Source organism: Scyliorhinus torazame, chromosome 1 (assembly GCF_047496885.1).
Source record: "Scyliorhinus torazame isolate Kashiwa2021f chromosome 1, sScyTor2.1, whole genome shotgun sequence".
NCBI classification, from domain to species: domain Eukaryota; kingdom Metazoa; phylum Chordata; class Chondrichthyes; order Carcharhiniformes; family Scyliorhinidae; genus Scyliorhinus; species Scyliorhinus torazame.
The window spans coordinates 13,637,856-13,650,261 of record NC_092707.1 but is presented as its reverse complement, the minus strand read 5'-3'; positions in this window follow the sequence as shown (position 1 = coordinate 13,650,261).

Here is a 12,406-nt window from a genome sequence, read left to right as displayed (position 1 = left end):
AACAAGGATGTCATCAACAATGATCATCAACAAAGTTGGCCTGCAAACAGTTCCTCCATGCACCCCTGGAAAACCTCACTGCCGGTGGAGATCCCATAGGAAAAAAATTTGCCTAACGGATAAGAATGTGGTGAGTTTTAAGGATTCCTCATCCAGCAGGATCGGCCAGAACATGCATTTTGCATCGAGAATGATGAATGTGTTGGCATTTGGCATGTCTGCAATCGCCTGTTCCTCTGTCTTCATAGGGTGATGGGGTCTGAGCAGACCATTGTTTAAGTGAACTGGGCCAATACATATCCTGACCGTGCCGTCTTTCTTTACTGCGGCCACCATTGCTGAGACCCATTCCATGGCCTGGGCTATAGGAGTTATGCCACCTAGTGCGAGCATCCGGTACAGCTCATTAACGACTTTCTGCTTCATGGCTCCTGGTACTCTTTTGGGAACACAGACTCCGAATCAACAAGTCTCATGTGGTATACAGCTGGTACCTTACCAATGATGTTACAGTTGAAGAGGTCTCTATATGCTGTCATCTCTGCGGCTTGGAGTTGTAGAACATACACATCTAGACCAAGTTGAATGAGGCCCAATGCAACGCTGTCCTGAAGTCCTAATGGTGGCTTTACGTTCTGGTCAACTGTCTGGAGCTTGAAATTTCCGTGTTCAGTGGAGGGTTGCTACACCTTCAGTGCGGACTGTCTGTCCGTCACAAGCTAAGGGGTGCGCCTGGGTGCTGGTGTCTGGTGCTGCATATAGGTCTACTTCCCGTAACCTTTGGCTGGACAGTACGTTACCCTTCGCTCCAGTATCAATATTGACTTTAAGTCTGATGTTACTGCTAATTATGGTGAGAGGGGTGAAGATCTCACTCTTTCCTGTGATGTTGTCAACACTCTCGCAATAGAGTGTTGCTGTTGGAGGCTCCGTAGCTTCATTGCTTCATCGTGACCACTCGGCCTACAGCTGCCAATGGTGGCACGATGGGAATCAAGGATGCACAAGTGACCAGAATTGGAGGAGAGCAGGTATCTTGGAGGTTGTAGGGCTAGAGGAGGTTACAGAGGTAGGGAGGGGTGAGGGATTTGAAAACCAGGATGAAAATGTTATAATTGAGTTGTTGCCGGACCAGGAACTATGGTGGGTCAGTGAGCACAGGGGCGAACATGACCTGATGTGATTTCGGACAGCAGAGCATTGAATGGGCTAGACTCTAAGGAGGACGTAAGACAACCGATTCATAGGCGATAGGTGTTTGAACCAACCTGATGTAGTTTAAATTTGATAATGGTCAAAATGGCAGTTGGAGAGTGTGGTAGGCTATATTAGGGGTATTGCGGTACCTAGGTGGGATGTACCTTATACTGTAGTATGATTGGTAGAACCTGCCTGCTGGTTCCGCCCAGAAGGCGGAGCATAAGAGTCTGTGTTTCACCCACAGCAGTCATTCTGTACTGGAGCTGCTGGGGTAACTACTTGTTCATTAAAGCCTTAAATTGGACTACAATCTCGCTTCAGTAGTGATTGATCGTGCATCAAATTAATGAACAAAATTGAAGAATGGCTGCTCTCCGCATCAAGCCAGAATGTCTACAAATCAACCCCCACGCGGCAAATGCAGCAGCAACTTTTAAACATTGGCTGGCATGTTTCAACGGGTACATCAGGACGGCCCTGACTACCCCCAGGGAGGAACAGAAAATGCAAGTCCTCCACACAAGGGTGAGCCCAGAAATCTGCACGCTTATCGAAGACGCGGACGGTTTTGAGGACGCAATGACTTTGTTAAAAGAGCACGTCGTCTGCACTGTGAATCAGGTATTCACTCGGCATCTTTTAGCTACCAGACGGCAAATCCCAGGGGAATCACTGGACGATTTGTACCGCACATTGTTAGTGTTCGGTAGAAACTGTAACTGTCCACAAGTCTCAGCCAATGACCACACCAAACTCTTAATAGGGGATGCTTTTGTTGCGGGCATGCTGTCCTCTAAAATCCGCCAGCGACTGCTGGAAAACGACACGCTAGGGCTTAAAGAGGCACTTAAACTTGCGCACTCCCTAGATGTAGCCTCCCGCAACGCCCAGGCCTCCGTTCCCGACCGCGCGGTACCCGCATGGACAGGGTGGACCCCGCGTGTGGCCGATTGTTATAACCTGCCTACTTACGATTGGCTGGGGACTAATGACTATGCCACAATCCTATGGGAGTATGAACTTCCCCAATGAGGGGGGCGGAGAAACTCCTAGTATAAATAAGCTGGCCAGTTCAGGAACCAGCAGGAAGGAGAAGGTAGCAAGGGAAGTTACTGCTACTGCTATGTATATATTGTTATAGTAAATAAACGTTATTATTTTGTATCCTTAAAACTCGTGCTGGATTCTTCGTGGCCCTTACAAAACTGGCGACGAAGGCAAAAGTGAATAGCTGTCTACACTGCTGAAGCCACCTCCCTGGATTTTTGTTGGATACAGGTTGGAAGTTGTTTTCTATTATACCATGCCTCTGTACGGACGTTTGGATGTTTTTGATGCTGCGCTGGAAAGCTGGAACCAGTACACGCAACGGATGCGTTACTATTTCCGGGCAAACAATATCACCGAAAACGAGCGCCAGGTGGTCATATTGCTCACCGCCTGCGGGCCACATACGTTTGGGGTGATTAGGAGCCTTACGTACCCAGCTGCGCTGGACACCAAAACGTTTGACGAACTTGTGAATATAGTGGGGCAACACTTTAACCCAACCCCATCCACAATAGTCCAGCGTTACCGGTTGAATACCGCTGAGAGGACCCCTGGAGAACCCCTTGCCGATTTTTTATCCAGGCTACGTGGGATTGCGGAATACTGTGACTATGGTGAGACCTTGTCAGAAATGTTACGCGACCGTTTGGTTTGCAGTATTAACAATGCAGCAACCCAGAGAAAGTTGTTAGCAGAGCCAACATTGACTTTTCAACAGGCAATACAAACAGTCTTGTCCCGAGAGAGCGCAGAGCGAGGAGTACAGGAGCTACAGGGAATGGAAGTGCATGCCTTGGGGCGCAACCCTTCCGCCCAAAAACGTCCCCCCGCACTCCTGCGGTACCTTGGGCGAGGCAATGACCGGACCGACGCCAGTGGCCATCGGACATTCCTCCCCGAAGGGAGCCTTCTCCAGAGCCAATGGATGAGGAGCCATGTCCGTGTCAGACTTGTAGGCGCCGACCCCGTCACGGACGGCGGTCCTGGGGATGCCAGAGGCGCCGTCGTTCCGACCGAAACTGGGACCAGCCCAGGGGCCGTAACTGGGACCAGCCCAGAGGCCGTACCTTCCATGTGGATGAACCTGCGGCGACCACTCCTGAGGACGTGGAGACGGAGGACGACTGCCTGCAGCTGCATTGTGTGGCAGCTCCCCGTGTGGCCCCCATTAAGGTGACAGTACGGGTCAATGGCCACCCGCTGGAGATGGAGTTGGATACTGGCGCAGCGGTCTCCGTGATCGCCCAGAGGACATTCGACCGCATCAAGCAGGGTATATAGACCCTTACATTAACTGACTCACAGGCCAGGTTGGCCACCTACACGGGGGAACCACTGGACATTGCAGGAACTACAATGACCCCTGTTGTCTATGGACGCCAGGAGGGGCGTTTCCCACTTATCGTAGTGCGTGGCCATGGGCCCAGCCTGTTGGGTCGGGACTGGTTGCGCCATTTGCGGTTGCAATGGCAGCACATCCTCCAAACAGTTTCTGGAGGGTTGACTGAGGTGCTAGGACGATACCCAGAGGTATTCCAGCCTGGTTTGGGGAAAATAAAAGGGGCCGTAGCCCGTATCCAAGTTGAACCAGGAGCCACGCCGCGCTATTTCCAGGCGCGCCCAGTGCCTTACGCTTTGCTCGAGAAGGTAGAAGGGGAGCTCACACGTTTGGAGAGTTTGGGTATTATCAGGCCCGTCCGTTTTGCTGACTGGGCAGCACCTATTGTACCAGTAATGAAGCCAGATGCCACAGTTCGCTTGTGTGGCGACTGTAAACGTACAGTGAATACAGTTTCCCGACTCGATCGATACCCAATGCCTCACATAGAGGATCTCTACGCGAAACTTGCAGGTGGACTCTCATTCACAAAATTAGATATGAGTCACGCCTACCTGCAGTTGGAGCTGGACCCTGCCTCCCGACCATATGTAACAATTAACACACACCGGGGCCTGTATGAATATACACGGTTGCCCTTTGGAGTATCCTCTGCCTGCGCAATTTTTCAACATGTTATGGAGGGCATTTTGAGAGGTTTACCACGTGTGGCTGTCTACCTAGATGACGTGTTGATTACAGGGACGTCGGAGCAAGAGCATTTGGAAAATCTGGAGGCTGTCCTTAGACGCCTTTCGGAGGCTGGAGTCCGTTTACGTCACACAAAGTGCGTATTTCAGGCAAAAGAAGTAGTCTACCTAGGTTATCGGGTGGACCGCGAGGGTCTGCACCCCGTCGCAGAGAAGGTGCGTGCAATTCAACATGCCCCCACCCCGACTGACACTTCGCATCTCCGTTCTTTTCTCGGTCTCATTAACTATTACAGGAAGTTCCTCCCCAATCTGGCAACTACACTGGCCCCCTTGCACCTACTGCTAAAGAAAAATCACACCTGGGTTTGGGGTCAGCCGCAAGAAACCGCTTTCCGGCGGGTAAAGCAACAATTGTCTTCATCTGGGTTACTAACCCACTATGATCCGGGAAAGCCTTTGCTCGTCACATGTGATGCATCCCTGTATGGTATTGGGGCTGTCCTGTCCCACAAGATGGAGAACGGGGCCGAGCGACCGATAGCTTTCGCCTCCCGTACATTGACTGCAGCGGAGAAAAAGTACGCGCAGATCGAGAAGGAGGGCCTGGCAGTGGTTTTCGCGGTGAAACGCTTCCACCAGTATGTGTACGGCCGCCATTTCACTATCGTGACTGATCATAAGCCCCTGCTGGGACTCTTCAGAGAGGATAAGCCAATACCGCCCATTGCTTCTGCACGGATCCAGCGCTGGGCTTTGTTGCTTGCTGCATACGAGTATTCTCTGGAGCACAAACCAGGTACGCAGATAGCAAATGCCGACGCACTGAGCCGATTGCCTTTATCGACCGGCCCCATGTCGACCCCCACGACCGGTGAGGTGGTTGCAACCCTAAATTTTATGGACACCTTGCCTGTCACGGCATCACAGATCCGTGAGTTGACCCAGACGGAGCCAGTCTTGTCAAAGGTTCGGCACATAGTCCTGTATGGTGGGCAGCATAGACAGCTCCCAGGCGAGTTGCGGGCATTTTCCTCCAAGCTGTCAGAGTTCAGCGTGGAAGACGGCATCCTCTTGTGGGGGACGCGTGTGATTGTCCTGGAAAAAGGCCAGGAGCTGATATTATCAGACTTGCACAATGGGCATCCGGGCGTGACCAAGATGAAAATGTTGGCCCGGAGTTATGTCTGGTGGCCAGGCCTCGACACCGACATTGAGAAGGTGGCCCAAAACTGCTCCATTTGCCAGGAGCATCAGAAGCTTCCGCCGGCCGCGCCCCTACATCACTGGGAATGGCCAGGGCGGCCTTGGGCACGCTTGCATGCAGATTTCGCAGGCCCTTTTCAGGGATCCATGTTCCTTCTACTAATTGACGCCCAGTCCAAATGGCTGGAGGTGCATAAGATGCAGGGGACAACGTCCTGCGCAACAATTGAAAAGATCCGTTTTTCATTTAGTACGCATGGCCTCCCCGAGGTGCTGGTCACGGATAATGGCACTCCATTCACGAGTGAGGAGTTTGCTTGGTTTACAAAGATGAACGGCATACGCCATATCTGCACTGCCCCTTACCACCCAGCCGGGTTGGCAGAGCATGCAGTGCAAACATTCAAAAGAGGCCTAAAGAAGCAGTCTTCCGGATCAATGGACACGAGACTGGCTCGCTTTTTGTTTACGTATAGGACCACCCCCCATGCGGTCACTGGGGTAGCTCCCGCAGAACTCCTAATGGGCCGAAGACTTCGCACCCGCCTGAGTATGGTCTTCCCGGACATTGGCGCAAAAGTACGCCGCACACAAGAACGGCAGGGACAGGGATTGTCTCGGCATCGTCCGATTCGGCAGTTTGCGCCCGGTGACCCAGTATTCGTGTGGAATTTTGCTGGTGGTGCCCAATGGGTTCCTGGTGTAATCTTTCGCCAAACGGGCCCTATATCTTACCAAGTGCAAGCCCAGGGTCGTCTCCAGCGAAAACATGTAGACCACATCCGGTCCAGAAGATCATCCCCTCAAAAGATTCCCCACCCCCGGAGCTCAGTTCAACAGCCGCAAAGACCAGAGACAAGGGAAGATAGTCCTCAAAATCTTCCACTGGTGCCTCACTCGAAGCCTGCGCAGGTCGTTACGGGACCGATTGGAGTTAGAGACGCTGACATGACGGAGGCAGCAGACTCTGACTCCGAGATGGAGACACAGGATGAATCAGAGGGGGAATCCTCGGGTCCACAGGCCGTGGATGTACAACCGCGCCGTTCATCACGGAAGCGCCGGTCTCCGTCTTGTTATACGCCGCCTGATCCAGCGCCGCGTGCAAATGGCGTCCGGCCTGCGGCCAAACGAGTTCGACGCCTTCCTTCGCCAGGGTCTTCGGTGGATTCCTTGGACTTTGGGGGGGGGAGGGATGTTATAACCTGCCTACTTACGATTGGCTGGGGACTAATGACTATCCCACAATCCTATGGGAGTATGAACTTCCCCAATGAGGGGGGCGGAGAAACTCCTAGTATAAATAAGCTGGCCAGTTCAGGAACCAGCAGGAAGGAGAAGGTAGCAAGGGAAGTTACTGCTACTGTTATGTATATATTGTTATAGTAAATAAACGTTATTATTTTGTATCCTTAAAACTCGTGCTGGATTCTTCGTGGCCCTTACAAAACCGATGCTATTTTTGCAGGCAAAACAAACACCCCCGGCAACACTGCCCGGCCCGATCCGCAATCTGCAAGGGCTGCGGGAAGGAGGGGCACCTCGTGGCAGAATGCCAGGCCCGGTCGGTCGCTGCTGTCTCCACAGGCGAACCGGGCCCACTGCCATTCCTCTCCTCATAGGCCATGTGCGATTCATGGGGGCAGCCACCTTGGATGATGTCTCAGGACCCCGACTCGGCTGGCCATGTATTGCCTGATGACATCTTCCAGCCGGCCATGTGCGATTCATGGGGGCAGCCATCTTGGATGATGTCTCAAACCCCGACTCGGGTGGCTGTGTATCGCCCGACGAGATCTCTCAGCTTCTGCCACAACTTGCCTCAATGACACTGGACCAGTCTCGGATCCGAACGCTTTCAACCGCTACGACGTCGGTACTCACCAATGGGCACAAGACATCCTGCTTGATCGACTCTGGGGGCACGGAAAGCTTCATCCATCCCAGTACGGTAAGACACTGCTCCCTCGCTGTACACCCGATTAAAAAAAAAAAAAAGATCTCCCTGGCCTCTGGGTCCCGCTCTGTGGAGATCCGGGGGTATTGCATAGCCAACCTCACGGTCCAGGGCGTGGAGTTCAATAACTTCCGACTCTACGTCCACCCCCATCTCTGCGCTGTCATACTCCTGGGATTGGACTTCCAGTGTAACCTGCAAAGTTTAACGTTCAAATTCGGCGGCCCCATACCCCCCCTCACTGTCTGCGACCTCGCAACACTCAAAGTCGACCCGCCATCCCTGTTTGCAAACCTCACCCCTGATTGCAAACACGTCGTCACCAGGAGCAGACGGTACAGTGCCCAGGACCAGACCTTCATTAGGTCGGATGTCCAACGGTTACTGGAGGAAGGCATTATCGAGGCCAGCAACAGCCCCTGGAGAGCCCAAGTGGTGGTTGTAAAGACCGGGGAGAAACATAGGATGGTCATAGACTACAGTCAGACCATCAACAGGTATACGCACCTTGACGCGTACCCTCTCCCCCGCATATCTGAAATGGTCAACCAGATAGCGCAATACAAGGTTTTCTCCACAGTAGACCTTAAATCAACCTACCACCAGCTCCCCATTCACCCGGACGACCGCAAGTACACTGCATTCGAAACAGATGGGCGGCTCTACCACTTTCTAAGGGTTCCATTTGGTGTCACAAATGGGGTCTCGGTCTTCCAACGGGATATGGACCAAATGGTTGACCGGTACGATCTGCGGGCCACGTTCCCGTACCTCAATAACGTCACCATCTGCGGCCACGACCAGCAGGACCACGACACCAACCTCCGCAAATTCCTCCATACCGCAAAAACCTTAACTTAACCTATAACAAGGACAAATGCGTGTTTAGCACCAATCGCCTAGCCATCCTCGGTAACGTATTGCATGCTGGAGTCATAGGCCCAGATCCCGAACGCATGCGCCCCCTCATGGAGTTTCCCCTCTCCCACTGCCCCAATGACCTGAAACGTTGCCTGGGCTTCTTTTCTTATTACGCCCAGTGGGTCCCCAATTATGCGGACAAGGCCCGCCCACTAATCCAGTCCACGGTTTTTCCCCTATCGGCAGAGGCCCGCCAGGCTTTCAGTCGCATCAAAGCAGACATCGCCAGGGCGACGATGCATGCAATCAATAAGTCCCTCCCCTTCCAGGTCAAGAGCGACGCATCAGACGTAGCTCTGGCTGCCACCCTCAATCAGGCAGGCAGACCCGTGGCCTTCTTTTCACGCACCCTCCACGCCTCAGAAATCAGACATTCCTCCTTCGAGAAGGAGGCCCAAGCCATCATCGAAGCTGTGCGGCATTGGCATTACCTGGCCGGCAGGAGATTCACTCTCCTCACTGACCAACGGTCGGTAGCCTTCATGTTTGACAATGCACAGCGGGGCAAAATTAAGAATGATAAGATCTTACGGTGGAGGATCGAGCTCTCCACCTATAATTACGAGATCTTCTATCGTCCCGGGAAGCTCAACGAGCCTCCTGATGCCCTGTCCCCCGGCACTTGTGCCAGTGTACAAGTAGACCGACTCCGAGGCCTCCACCACAACCTCTGCCACCCGGGGGTCACCGGGTTCTTCCACTTTGTTAAAACCCGCAATCTGCCCTACTCCATCGAGGAGGTCAGGGCCGTAACCAGAAACTGCCAAATCTGCACGGAGTGCAAGCCGCACTTCTACAGGCCAGTGAAAGCGCACCTGGTGAAGGCTTCCCGCCACTTTGAGCGCCTCAGCGTGGATTTCAAAGGGCCCCTCCACCGACCGCAACACGTATTTCTTAAACGTGATTGATGAGTACTCCAGGTTCCCTTTCGCCATCCCCTGTCCCAACATGACGGCTGCCACCGTCATTAAAGCCCTCCACAGCATCTTTACCCTGTTTGGTTTCCCCGCCTACATCCATAGCGATAGGGGGCCCTCCTTCATGAGCGACGAACTGCATCAATTCCTGCTCAGCAAGGGCATCATCTCGAGCAGGACGACCAGTTACAACCCCCTGGGATACGGGTAGGTAGAGGGGGAGAACGGAATGGCCTGGAAGGCCGTCCTACTGGCCCTACGGTCCAAGAATCTCCCAGTGTCCCGATGGCAGGAGGTCCTCCCCGATGCACTCCACTCCATCCGATCACTACTGTGCACTACTACCAACGAAACACCTCATGAACATCTCCTTGTCTTCCCTAGGAAGTCCTCCTCGGGGACCTCGCTCCCAACACGGCTGGCAGCCCCTGGACCCGTCCTACTCCGCAAACACGTACGGGTCCACAAGTCGGACCCACTGGTCGAGAGGGTACATCTCCTCCATGCTAACCCCCAGTACACCTATGTGGCGCACCCCGACGGCCGACAAGACACGGTCTCCCTCCGGGATCTGGCCCCCGCTGGATCCCCCCCCCCTCACCCCCCCCCCCCCCATCAACCCCAACCATTTTTTCACCGGCGCACACCACCGCAGCCCCCTTCCCAGGAGGATCCGTCCTCCCACTGGCCCCATCCGGATGCGATGAAGCTGAAGACAACACGCTCCCAGAGCCACGGATGCCCGAGCCGATGCCAACATCACCGCCGGGACTGCGACGATTGCAGAGGACGACCAGGGCCTCCGACCGGCTGATAGTTTCATTGTAAAATGAACTTGTAAATAATTGTCTGTAAATATGTGTATTGCATGTAAAGGGACCGAAGGGTACCGCTATAACCTCTACCATTGTAAAAGCAAGGCCACCACCCCAGCCGGACTCTCTTTTAAACAGGGGGTGAATGTGGTCGGCTATATTAAGGGTATCGCGGTACCTAGGTGGGATGTACCTTATACTGTAGTATGATTGGTAGAACCTGCCTGCTGGTTCCGCCCAGCAGGCGGAGCATAAGAGTCTGTGTTTCACCCACAGCAGTCATTCTGTACCGGAGCTGCTGGGGTAATTACTTGTTAATTAAAGCCTTCAATTGGACTACAATCTCCCTTCAGTAGTGATTGATCGTGCATCAGAGAAAAGGTTTATTCTGAGCGTCACTTCCTGTCATCAACACTCCACAGTATTGACAAAATACATGCAGCGAGCAAGGCTCAATAAGTACCCAGGTTCCCAGCTGTTCATAGTTCCCTGGTTTCAGCTGTCTTCTTTCTGTTATAACATGCAATTAATTCTATTAGCTTTGTACTCCTAATGACTGCGCTGCACACAGCCTGGTGGAAATCAGTGCAGTAATTGCAGAGTAATAATCTTGCACACAACACCGAATAGGGAAGCCACGCTTTCGGAACACCAAAGGGAATCACCTACATTATGGATTCTTTTAAAATTCAAGGCTGGTTACATCATTAAATGGGAGGTTTTATCTTGTGTGACACGTTACCATTTTTATGCTACAGCAGCGAAGCACTTACAATTCTTTTTACTTTTTAGTGTAATAAAGAACAAAGGTTAAGAATACAAAGCTGCACTCAACAGCTAGATTCTAGGGTAGAAATTAATGTCAGAGATGTTGGGCAGGATTGGATGGCCTTGGCGTGCCCGACCTGGTGATGGAACGAGGCTGTTAAATCTCAAGAGATTTATGATGCTCGGCACGCCTTACGAGGTCTCATGAGATTTCGCAAGATCTCGCGATTTGGATCTTGCCCTCGCTGGGCGAGTTCCAGATTCACATATTTAAGGGAACCATTAGGCTGATTTAAATATGGTTACCCCGGATTCTCCTGATGTCCAGGAACTAACAGCCTTACCTGGGAGATCTCGACATGGCGTCGTTTAGCACTGGTCCAAACAAACGTGGACCAGACGTAACGGCACTTGGGGTCTCCCGGATCATCAGAGGCCCCCGCTGTCATAATATACACCAGTATATCATGGTGCAGACACACACTGATGGACACACAGTGGGACCAATCAACATACACAACACCGCAGCCAATCACCAGTTAGAGCACACGCACTATAAAGACAGGGGGGCATCAGAGTTCCCGTTCATTCGAGTAGCAGCTAGCTAGGAGGACAGAGCTCACAGCCTGCAACACAGACATTCACCATGTGCTGAGTGCATCAACTGGTTAGGACAAGGCAAAGGTCTTTAGTTAAAGCTAGTATCATATTTAACCCACAGTTCAAGTATGTTTAAATAGTTAACCTTTTAATAAAATAGTGTTGCACTACTTCAAGTGTTGGTGACCTGTATGTGATCCAGAACACCCAACACATCACCCACATTGTCGGGCTCTGGGCAAGGTGGTACCCTGTCACTTCTGTTGGCAGCCGGGCACCTTGGGACTGCCAGCCGGGCATCTTGGCACTACTACACAGCTACCCTGGCAGTGCCACCCTGGCCCAGGTACCAGGGTGCCCATTCCAGGGATTGGGCCCTCAAAAGGTGGGGAAAGGGGGGCTCGAGGTACCTCGAAGAGATATGTTGGGGTAGTTCTTATCCAACTCCACTGTGAAAGGCGTGACTGAATCGGCCTCCACCATACTCATTGACAGTACATTCCAGATCCTAACCACTCTCTGTGTGAATCTGTCTCCACCACACTCTCAGACAGTACATTCCAGATCCTAACCATTCGCTGTGTGAATCTGTCTCCACCGCACTCACAGACAGTACATTCCAGATCCTTACCACTCGCTGTGTGAATCTGTCTCCACCACACTCTCAGACAGTACATTCCAGATCCTAACCACTCGCTGTGTGAATCTGTCTCCACTGCACTCACAGACAGTACATTCCAGATCCTTACCACTCGCTGTGTGAATCTGTCTCCACCGCACTCACAGAGAGTACATTCCAGATCCTTACCACTCGCTGTGTGAATCTGTCTCCACCACACTCTCAGACAGTACATTCCAGATCCTAACCACTCACTGTATGAATCTGCCTCCACCACACTCTCAGACAGTACATTCCAGGATCTAACCACTCGCTGTGTGAATCT